This window comes from Chiloscyllium plagiosum, unplaced genomic scaffold (assembly GCF_037043375.1).
Source record: "Chiloscyllium plagiosum isolate Xiang-an unplaced genomic scaffold, Cpla_swu_hap1 HiC_scaffold_23, whole genome shotgun sequence".
NCBI lineage: Eukaryota > Metazoa > Chordata > Chondrichthyes > Orectolobiformes > Hemiscylliidae > Chiloscyllium > Chiloscyllium plagiosum.
In genome coordinates this window covers 12,225,665-12,237,815 of record NW_028270161.1, presented here as the reverse complement: position 1 = coordinate 12,237,815, position 12,151 = coordinate 12,225,665, and the positions used below count along the sequence as shown (strand labels likewise).

Here is a 12,151-nt window from a genome sequence, read left to right as displayed (position 1 = left end):
AATTACCTGTGGAAATTAAAGAGTGAGTGTGTGCGTGTGCGTCTGTGTGCGTGTGCGTGTACACGTGCATAGGTTTAGGTGTGTAGGTGCGTCTCGGTCTCGGTGTGTGTGTGCGCGCGTGCGCACTGGGGTATGTGTCCAGTCTTCAAAACAACATTTCAGAGCTTGGTGGGTGGCAAATTTAAAATCGAGCTCACTTTCTCTTGTACTGTCACTGGCCAGCGTGAGCATTCTCTGCTCTTGATTGACGATTTCAAGCACATGAATTTATGTATGTTTTCAGCTCTATTGTTAATACAATGGATTCTGCTGGGCCCAGGATCTCTGAATCAGAACAAGATTACACTCATAAAGAATATTAAACACAAGTACTGCCCTTTTTCTTTTGCAAAACATAACACTTCTATTAGATTCAATACTGACCTATAACTATTTGCGGCTCATACCCATTTCTTTCACTGCAAGAAATAATGGGCAATAAATCGGAGCAGAAAACTGTTTGAACCCTCAACCTCTATAAATTATGGCTTAAAAAAACAACAGAAAATCAATATTACAGCACAGACAGTAGACACTAGCCACTTTGTCACAAGCGAATAAAGTTAATGGCAGGCAGTCCACACTGGAGTCAAAGATAGAAAGTAAAGCGTTATTAAAAAGACATTAATATTTGATAGTGATCAGCCATGCACTGTCCAGACTTGCAAACTGCTTCATCTTTAAAACAAGCATGGAAGGCACTTTCTCTTAAAACAACTCATCTCCCTCAGGAGCACATTCTTTTGTTGCTTCTTTGGTCTTGCAAAGGCAATTCTAGCTGCATGGCAATAGAAAAGCACATTAAAAACTGGAGAAGGAAGGCGTACCATGGCTTCTCCAGTGAACAAAAATCGTGTTGAATGATTCAGTTTGTGATAGACAATGGACAATTCTTCAGCGTCGCTGGTGCTGATTAAACCACTTGACCTGCAGTTGCTGAGGTCCGAAATAACATCAAACTAATTCCCCTGTAATTCTGTTTTTAACCTGTCTTCACTGCACCTTCCTGTGAACCACTTGAATGTGCCATTCTACACTGATGGTGCCATAATAGCTTTTAAATGTTGTTTTCAAAGTGATTTCATGGATGATTTTTTTTAATTGTCACAATTTTAATTGGTTTAGAGGGGGTCTGTTAAAACAGATGAATGTTGTGCAAATGCTTGAAATGTTTTTCCGCTAATATTGTTTTAATAAGTAACTGCTGGGCTGTCTTTTTCAAGAAGATTGTACAGTGTGTAACACTAATTTAATTCTCTTGGTGTTTTAGACACATATAAATGTATTACTCCATGGCACCTTGGCAAATGAAGACACATTCAGGAGGCGAGAACTGAAAGAAGGGATTCATAATCCAAACGAGTGGAAAGATTTTGCATCTGGCCTTTAGAATAGTATCAGAAATAGGTTCAGAAATAGGACTTTTGACCCTTCAAATTTGGTCCACTTTCAAGATATGGCTGACCATTTCTTTTTGCTTTAATTCCTTCACTAGATGTAGACATCACTCGCCAGGCCAATATTTTATTGCGCATCCCTGATTGCCCAGAGGGCAGTTAAACGTCAACAGGTAAGGATGGCAGTTTACAGTACTTCCCTAAAAGACATGAGTGAACCAAATGGGTTTTTTTCCCTGACAATCAACAATGGTCATCATTCGACTCCTAATTCCAGACACTTATTGAATTCCAATTCCACCATCTGCTGTGGTGGGATTTGAACCCAGGTCCCCAGAACATTACCAGGCTCTCGGGATTAACAGTCCAGAACTAATACCACCAGGCCATCACCTGACCCAATTGTGGATTGGTTAGCTTGATGGGCTAGACAGCTGGTTTACAATATAGAGTGATATGAACTATGTAGGTTCAAATCTTACATCAGCTGAAGCTACACGAAGGTTCTACCTTCTCGACTTCACCTCTCACCTGAGGCATGACGGCCCTCATTTCACCTCCCTGCATCCCCCCCTACCCCACTGAATGGGTCTCACACTCCTGCCAAGACGGGTACATTTTTGTTTGGGTCAGAAACTTCATCAAAACCTCTCTGTTTCATCCCAGTGCTAATGCCAATATTGTCTTCCATTTACACAACTTTTCTAACAAAGCAGAAAGTGCAGTCAAAGAGGAAGTGTTTTCTGAAAGACATTGAAGATGGGAATTATTAAACAAGATAAAGCACTTTGCGTGACCACATGATGTCTCAAAATGCAATATGCAATACTGTGTAGTTAGTCTCTGTTGCGATGTAGGAAACATTGTAAACATCAAGGCCCTGCAAACAACAATGGGATAATGGCCAGATAATCAATGTCTCTCTCTCAAAAAAATTAAGGGTTGAATATTGACCAAGAGACCTGAGACAATTCCACTGCTCCTCTGTGAAATAATACCACGGCATTTTTACAGACACCTAAGCAGGCCTTGGGACAGCGCGGTGGCTCAGTGGTTAGCATAGAATCGTAGAGATGTACAGCATGGAAACAGACCCTTCGGTCCAACTCATCCATGCCAACCAGATATCCCAACCCAACCTAGTCCTACCTGCCAGCACCCGGCCCATATCCCTCCAAACCCTTCCTATTCATATACCCATCCAGATGCTTTTTAAATGTTGCAATTGTACAAGCCTCCACCACTTCCTCTGGCAGCTCATTCCATACATATTCCAACCCTCTGCGCAAAGAAAGTTGCCTCTTAGGTCTCTTTTATATCTTTCCCCTCTCACCCTAAGCCTGTGCCCTCTAGTTCTGAACTCCCCGACCCCCAGGGAAAAGACTTTGTCTATTTATCCTATCCATGCCCCTCATGATTTTGTAAACGTCTATAAGGTCAACCCTCGGCCTCAGATGCTCCAGGGAAAACAGCCCCAAGCTGTTCAGCCTCTCCCTATAGCTCAAATCCTCCAACCTTGCAACATCCTTGTAAATCTTTTCTCAACCCTTTCAAGTTTCACAATATCTTTCCAATAGGAAGGAGACCAGAACTGCATTCAATATTACAAAAGTGGCCTAACCAATGTCCTGTACAGCGCACTGTTGCCTCATAGTGCCAGGGACCCAGCTTTGATCCCACCTTTGGGCAACTATCTGCATGGAGTTGGCACGTTATCCCACCATTTGCGTGAGTTTCCTCCGAGTGCTCCAGTTTCCTCCTGCAGTCAAAAGATGCGCAAGTTAGGTGGGATTGGCCAAGCTAAATTGTCCCGTAGTGTGCAGGCTAAGTGAGTTAGTCATGGGAAATATAGGGATAAAGTGAGTCTGGGTGGGATGCTCTTCAGAGGGTCAGCGTGGACTCAATGGGCTGAATGGCCTGCTCCTGCACTGTAGGGATTCTATAATTCTGATTCTTAACATTTTTCCCAAAAGACTCCACTTCAGAGTGTGTGCACACCCTCAGCGATGTACCAGACATCAGCCTTGATTTGTGTGCTCCATCATTGGAAGGGGATGAAACCTAGAACCTATTACTGAGTGACTGTGAAGAACAGGTGGTACAGTTCTACAGAAATACTATATTCTTTTGAGGAAAGTTCTTCACACGTAATTGTAAATCTTCCTTCTCTGTATCATCAGTTTTTGGGATTCATTGCATAACATATGCTTGAAATCTTTGTTTTTGGTAGAATCTATTTCTTCCCGTAAAAACACAGGAAAAAAAAAAGCATTTCCTGAAAAACAGGACAGGAAAAAATATTTGTTTGCGCAAACCTTTGTAAATTGTCAATCGAGGCCAAGCCTGAGAATTGGAAACAAGGGAGAAAACCTTTCATGTTTCTCCTTTTAACTGAGCTCTCTGCAATTCTAAATAAAATCATGCTGCAATTTCATTGCTCAACACAGGCCAGTAAATAACCTACATTTGATTCAATAAATCATCTTGGCTGTAGCCTTTAACAGTTATACAGAGTCCCTCTTGTACATCTCATTTGCAGCACCCTGTGGTGACCTCTTGAGACAAAAATTCATGATTGTCCATTTTAATGAGGCTGATGTCCATAAAACATTTAACATTTGACAAACAAATGTCTAACAGGAGTGCGAGCTGAATAAGAAAGTGAAACACTCATTCCCCACTTTTATTGAGAAGGAATGCATTAGAAATTAAGACTGGTTTGCGATATGTATTTTTGACTCAATTACAAATGATGATTTGGTGGAAACATTCAAAGATGAGCAGAGTACTTCTTGAACAGGAATAGAAGTTCACATCATTTATAATTTCTCTAGTTCCTGTTTTCTCTCTCTCCTCTTTTTGTCCATCCCTATAGTTACAGCTTTCTCTTTCACCAGTTTTTTTCCTCTTCCCTCTCAATATTTACGTTGCCTTTCACTCCTGTCTTTTTCTCCTTTTCAGGCTTTATTTTGTTGCTGCTTGTTTTTCCAACAGTGTGACTGTGGATTGTCAGTTCTGTCTTTACGAAAGAAATGAACTTTGTAGTGAATGAAACCTTTGAAGAGCAGGTGTGCATGCTGGAATGGATAGAGATAGAGGAAGCTGATGTGCTGAAAATTTTGTCAAACATTAAGATTGACAAGTCGCCAGGCCCGGACCAGATTTGTCCTCAGCTGCTTTGGGAAACGAGAAATGCGATTGCTTCGCCACTTGCGAAGATCTTTGCATCCTCGCTCTCCACTGGAGTCGTACCCGAGGACTGGAGAGAGGCAAATGTAATTCCTCTCTTCAAGAAAGGAAATAGGGAAATCCCCGACAATTACAGACCAGTAAGTCTCATGCCTGTCGTCTGCAATGTGTTAGAAAGGATTCTGAGGGATAGGATTTAAGACCATCTGGAAGAGCATGGCTTGATTAAATGCAGCCACATGCCTCACAAACCTTATCGGGTTCTTTGAGGATGTGACTAGAAAAGTTGATGAGGGTCGAGCTGTAGATGTGGTGTATGTGGACTTCAGCAAGGCATTTGATAAGGTTCCCCATGGTAGGCTCATTCAGAAGGTCAGGAGGAATGGGATACAGGGGAACTTAGCTGTCTAGATACAGAATTGGCTGGCCAACAGAAGACAGCGGGTGGTAGTAGAAGGAAAATATTCTGCCTGGAAGTCTGTGGTGAGTGGTGTTCCACAGGGATCTGTCCTTGGGCCTCTACTGTTTGTAATTTTTATTAATGACTTGGATGAGGGGATTGAAGGATGGATCAGCAAGTTTGCAGATGACACTAAGGTTGGAGGTGTCGTTGACAGTATAGAGGGCTGTTGTAGGCTATAGCGGGACATTGACAGGATGCAGAGATAGGCTGAGAGGTGGCAGATGGAATTCAACCTGGATAAATGCGAGGTGATGCATTTTGGAAGGTCGAATATGAAAGCTGAGTATAGGATTAAGGATAGGATTCTTGGCAGTGTGGAGGAACAGAGGGATCTTGGTGTGCAGGTACATAGATTCCTTAAAATGGCCACCCAAGTGGACAGGGTTGTTAAGAAAGCATAAGGTGTTTTGGCTTTCATTAACAGGGGGATTGAGTTTAAGAGTCATGAGATCTTGTTGCAGCTCTATAAAACTTTGGTTAGACCGCACTTGAAATACTGCGTCCAGTTCTGGTCGCCCTATTATAGGAAAGATGTGGATGCTTTGGAGAGGGTTCAGAGGAGGTTTACCAGGATGCTGCCTGGACTGGAGGGCTTATCTTATGAAGAGAGGTTGACTGAGCTCGGACTTTTATCATTGGAGGAGAGGGAACCTAATTGAGGTATACAAGATAATGAGAGGCATAGATAGAGTCGATAGCCAGAGACTATTTCCCAGGGCAGAAATGGCTAACATGAGGGGTCATAGTTTTAAGCTGGTTGGAGGAAAGTATAGAGGGGATGTCAGAGGCGGGTTCTTTACACAGAGAGTTGTGAGAGCATGGAATGCATTGCCAACAGCAGTTGTGGAAGCAAGGTCACTGGGGACATTTAAGAGACTACTGGACATGCATATGGTTACAGAAATTTGAGGGTGCATAAATGAGGATGAGTGGTCGGCACAACATCGTGGGCTGAAGGGCCTGTACTGTGCTGTACTGTTCTATGTTCTAAGACTAAGGCTGGAACAACTTAAATGCAAATGCATGATTTCACCAGAAAGAGATGTTTGGTTGAGACCGAGGTCATAGGACCCTCAGCTCAACTTGTTCATGCTGCCCAGTTTTCACAATTAAAACTGGTCCCATTTACCTGCGTTTGGCCCATACCCCTCCACACCATCCATTCTGAGGGGTGATACAAGGTTGGTAGAGAGGTCAGCATTGGCTGAGGTGCAGAGCCAGAGACTGCAGCATTGGAACTCAGAGCAAAATGCTGAAAGCGTTTGGATATTCAACCCACTCCACGGAGGTGAGTGGTCATTTACTGCAATTAAGAGCTATGATCAAGGCCTTTAGCTGTTGTCAATGGAGCTTTCCTGGCACCACACAACTCCCCTGCTGAGTTCATAGCCTGACAGTAGGAGGCAGTCTTGAGCAGATCAAAAAGCAACTGAAGACCTTTCAATTACTCAATGATGGAGCCATGTAGCTGAAATAGCCATATCCACAATCATTCCTGAGGGTGAAGGATGGGACGGTTTCACATCTACTCTGAATACCCTAACACCTCTGGGCCTTTCCTTAAAGCTTTCTCACCCCACTCTTAACTACCATCTGATTGGCCATGATCTTATTGAATGGTGGGGCAGTTTCGATGGATCAAGTGGTCTACTCCAGCTCTTATTTCTTACACCCTTGACTTCAACATACCAATATATACAGGAATAAATGTGCTGACAATGACATGGAATTTGACGGTTGGATTCTGCTTATTGCTTTCTTAGCCCAGTCTCTTTCTCAGCAAGAGTTGAAACTTTGAATGAGGATAAGCCTATAGACTGGCAGAATACAAGCAATGCTCTCCGATGCATAGAACATCTTTCCACTGAGCTATCTGTAGTCAACCTGTTCAGAGATGTTATAGCACACCTCTAGATAAGGCCTCCTGGTCCTGAGTTAGTGATGCTACCACTGTGCCACAACAGCGTTTTGAGCTATGTTTTCATTGAGTTTTATCTGGCATGTCTTCCTTCATAGTAGGTATGCGCAATAAATGCAGGTATTGTCAGCAACACCCTCAACCCACAAACAAAACAATCCACTTGAGGTCTGATCGGGCAGATAGGATTGGATGAATACAGATAGAGTTGAAGGAATTTCAATCTCTACAAATTGAACATAGTGCATGCTGGGAAGAACAAATAAGGAGGTCACACTTTACTTGGACAACACTAATCTAAATGGAGAACAGGAGCAAAATGATCTATGAATGTAGACTCTCAAACCATGAAAAATAGTGTCACAGCTAAATGAAGTCAGAAAGAGGCAAACTAAGCACTTGAGTTCCTTTCTAAAGGAACACTGGATAAATCATCCTAAATTTATACCTTACTTCACCCAAAGGTACTCCAGGACCAGATCTTGGTTAAATCACATTGGGTAGAGAGGATAAATGTGTTTGTTATATTTCAGTTAGGATATAGAGTCACCGGAGACAGCACAAAAAAGATTCAGAAGGATGAAAATGACTGTGATTTATATTTGTCAAGAAGCAATGAGCAGGCTGTGTCTTTTTCCCTCTTGCAGAAAAGGTTACACGTTGACTTAATGAGTGTTTTGAAATATTGAAATGTTTTAATGGAGTGAATACAGCTGAGTTTTCTACTTGCAAGGAAAAGCATAATTAAAGGACATCAGGACATGATTGTCTTGATTTCTTGTTGACTAAGATTGACAGATTTCTAGATACTAAAGACTTTGGAAATACTGTTGAGGTGGAAGGTCAGACAAGGTTTTCTTTGTGGTGAAGCAGGATCAATGGACCGAATGGCTTATTCCTACTCCCACAGCAATCACAGCAGACATTTCTTTAACAAGTGAATGGTGAAAATGGTCTGAATTTTTATAACAATGGAGGTGATCTCAACCTTAGCAAAAATGTGGCCAGAGCCCCAGTTCTGAGATTCCAACTGAATCTGCGAACTACCATTTTTACCGTAGGAAGGGTAAGGGAACAGGACAGAATAGGGATTGTCCAGACTATAGATTTGTACAGCTGTGTTTCACAAAGTCAACCATATGTATGAAATACAGTTGCATTCAAACAGATCCAATTTACATTAATGGAAAGACAAAACCTTAACTTGCGAGCTTTACATTTTTTAAGAGAAGATGTGAACCTACTGGAGTTCTGTGGAGAGGGAGGATACCTGATTGGATAGGATCCTAGGACACCATATTTAATTCCACTTCATCATAGATCTAGAAGTCTACCCATGATGGATACATGTGAATTATTATGAAAGATATAAGGGCAAAGAGTAATGAATGGGAATGCATAGGTTGGCATGAGATGATATATTAGTATGGTATAAGCAAATACAGGTGGTAGGGAGGCAATTGTTTGGGATAAGGATTCTGATGGGTCATCAGGTAGTATGAGTTGGCATGGATTGAGTACGGTGAGGATAGGGGATGCCGTGGCTACTCAGCTGTATTTTGTTTTCTTGTTTTAATAATATAGCTGGGACAACATGCTCGCACTCCTGCTCGCCTCCTCCACTCCCACACCCCCCTCTCCCCCACAATATAAGCCTTCCAAACAGCCTGCCAGGCTAGCCAGCATTTCCCTTTGCTCTCTCTGAACCCTTTCTGGGGTTAACGGAACTGACTCCAGCTAACACCACCACAGCCCACACTGGAATGAAGGTTCAACCTTCTTGGACACTTTCTACTCAGGCATGTTTTGTGGAATATTCCCCATCCCACAGGGCTTCCGATTGGGGAGTAGAAATTTAGCCCTACGTATGACTTGCTAACACAAGGAATAATTGAGCAAATTTGTGTGGACAACCTTAAGATGCAGCTAGAAATTTGGGAGTGTGTGAGGGTTTGTGCTGATTATTAAATGTGAAAGGATGAGAGGAAGCATGGACTGGTTGGGCTGACTGGCCTGTTTCTATGCTGTATATAATATGTCATTCTATATTGGGTTGAATGAAGTAGGGCAGGAGGAAGCTGGTGAAGAGAAAAATCACTAGAACATTCTGTAGTCGAATGACCCATTTCTGGGCTATAAATTTCATGCAGTTGATCCAAGTGGCTTTACCTGAGTAACAAACACAAATCCAAATACAAATTGTGTGCCTGTCCAGGTTTACATTCGAGAACGAATAGTTGGTCAAGGTTGTTGGGGATTCATGAATCTTTCAGAAGAGAGTAAAAGAATTTGTGATTCTTCAGGCTTTTCCAAATGAGGCAGGTTATCTGAGCAGAATAAATACTGAACTTAACAGAAATACAATACTTGCCAGTCTGTAAACTTTACCGAAGAGAAAACACAAATAATCGATAAGATGATAAGGAAGATTTACAGGCACAATGTCCTTTGTGGAAGCTTTCAGTAGCTTTAATTCATGTTCCAATGAAGTACGAATCAGTTAATATATATTGAATTTCTGTTATTTTTTTCCAGATGCCCATCCTTATTGATATCCATCAAATTTGATTGATAGTGATAGTGAAAGTAAGCCAAAGACAATAGCTCGGTAAAAGAGCAGGTGCTCCCAACGCTGAAGAAAGTCAGTGCGATTTAAAGATACCCTCCGAAAGCCCTAATAGATTGTGTTCCTGTTAAGAGTTGATGAGATTGTGATGAGTATTCCTCGCTCCTCAACTCACTTCTTTATGGTGGCTTAACCAAAGACAGTTCCTCAGGTCATCCTCTCAAATAGACCTGTGCGTGTTCACGCGAGTGAACATCGTCTTTGTCTGAAGCCACACAATCTCATTTTCCAACAAGACTCATTAGAACCTAACCAGTTGCAGGGGCCTCTGTTGACTCTCAGGACTAAGGAGGCTATTATAAAGGTGCAATATAGCAATGCACACATCCCGACCCCTCGTTCAACCTCAACCATGACTGAGACCAGCTAATTTAGGAAATCAGCCCTCCTTGTTATGCATCAGCATACCACGAGTTCACCATTAATGGGAAAACACAACCTTTCTTCCCATTCTGATAAATTTTCACTGGGATAATGTGTGTATGGGGGGGGGGGGGCACAAATTCAACATGGTGACTTGTTTCACTAACCCACACCTTAGTCTTGCACTCTTCACTCCAGAAAAATTAAAATACACTCCCAAAGAGTGAACTGACGTGTCTATTGAAGAAATTTATATTCGTCGGTTAATATGCAAATACTGAAATCTGATCTGTTCCTCTCTGAAACAAATCCCTTAAAAACCCGCAGCCTTTTGGCAATTGCATGAACTTTTTAGAAGGTTGATAAATAGACTGCACAGGACTGTCAGTGTTATAGTATCATAGAGGGTGCTTCATACCCAATGGCACAAATGTGGGGTTACAGAGGGGACTTGCCAAATGCTATCTGACAGACATTTAGTGTAACGTGATGAAAATGATAATTTAATCTGCAAGGCTGTTAGAAATTCCCAGGTAGAATTCTACCTGCATTAATCTAATTTAGTTGGAATGCTTGTGCCAGAAATAGATTGTTCTGCATTGTGTTTTGTTTTGTCCAGATGTCTCAGGGCATTTGAGCAGTATGTGACTAGACAAACTGATATTGCAAAGAAGGAGCATGGCACTCTGCATATGCTTAGAAGTCTGTCAGTTTTTATTTATCAAACAGACTCAGTGGCTGAATGGGGTACCCAGTGTGCTACTCGTGCACTAAGCAGGAAAGATCTTGGGTCCTGTGCTGACATGGTGTGTTCAGCGTAGATGTAAAATCACCATTCTAAGGGCAGGAGAAACAATCATTCACCTTCCCTGCTCTGAATGACCAATCTCAGTCAAATACATGTTACGGTCTGTCTCAAATGTGTCGAGAAAGTATTACGCCCAAAGTGCATTCCAGAGTTTACGTTTTACCACTGCAACTGCATTTAGACCACACTTAAAAGCACTATTAAGGAATTTGGGATGCCCCGCATTTGTAAAAAACTCACCAGGAAGTGCAAGTTTGTCCTTTTACTATCCAAAATTCAGTGGGTATTCAAGAAAATATTATCGAGAAGATTTCTAGGGCTGATTGCTACAGCCAAAGAGCTGAACATATACAAATGTGGCAATGCAGTTTGAAATGTGCTTCAGGGACTATGGGGGAATGCTACTTAGCCAGTCAAACATGAATTGCAATCATGAAATTCAGAATCCAGACGACTCGGAGGGGGAAGTTTTTGCATTTTTGGTTCAAGTACTTTGTTCAGTGAGATTTCTGGTAACTGGCCCTTGCCCAGACTTGCAGCAACATTTCTGACAATCTTCTGCTCTTCATTTTATAGATTATGCATGCGAGCTCTCGTGAAATTGCAGAAGTGACTGTGACTGCTGGGTCCTTGCAGTGTTTACTGGGCTGGACCATCTCAGAAGCGTCAGCCACAAACCAGCCTTTACACTGTGACACTCAACCATTATCACCCAAGGCATGGCCTAGAGAGGAAACCTTGCAGCTGGATTCGTTGACAGGGACCTGGAGATGCAGGGGTCCTACTGGCGGACAGGAGGACATTCTTTCCCCCCAATGACTGGCTGCCACAGGAATCCCACCACCTATCACAGCCATAATCCCAAGTAGGCGACTGAATCCATGCTGTGTCCTCAGAATGACCACCTTCCCACACTGCTGGGCAAGGGTAAGAGCCACCATTTTCTCTGTGCTCCCTCATATTTGCAGAGACATCACCCGCTCTAATCCACTACTGCACGTGCCTCTCATCAAAGTTCACAACCCGCAACTCTCATTATCACATGTAACATGTCACATGAAGGCTCTCACACACTTCGTTCTCCCAAACTACAAACCCTTCTTACTCATACAATGGAACCCTCCACTCCTCTCCTGCATGACTGCTCTTCCAACATTCCAATTGTAGACAAACTTCCAGACTGATGGCTCCAGAGTATCCCTAAAGGAAGTTTGGATGCATCGACTAAGGCACTGGAAATGATCTTGCAAAGTGCTCTTTATTAACCTCTGGGAGCTTGTGCCAGAATTGAGAGAGCAGTCTCATAGACTTGTCAAGCTATAGCCTGACACAGTCACTCTCACAGAGT

At 42.4% G+C, this 12,151-nt stretch overlaps 1 protein-coding gene across 21 annotated transcripts in view; it reads right to left on the bottom strand.

Moving 5' to 3' along the window:
• The window catches only part of celf2 (cugbp, Elav-like family member 2), a 1,014,614-nt gene that overhangs the window by 93,499 nt on the left and 908,964 nt on the right, over positions 1-12,151 (bottom strand). The gene's annotated exons all lie outside the window — the stretch shown is intronic.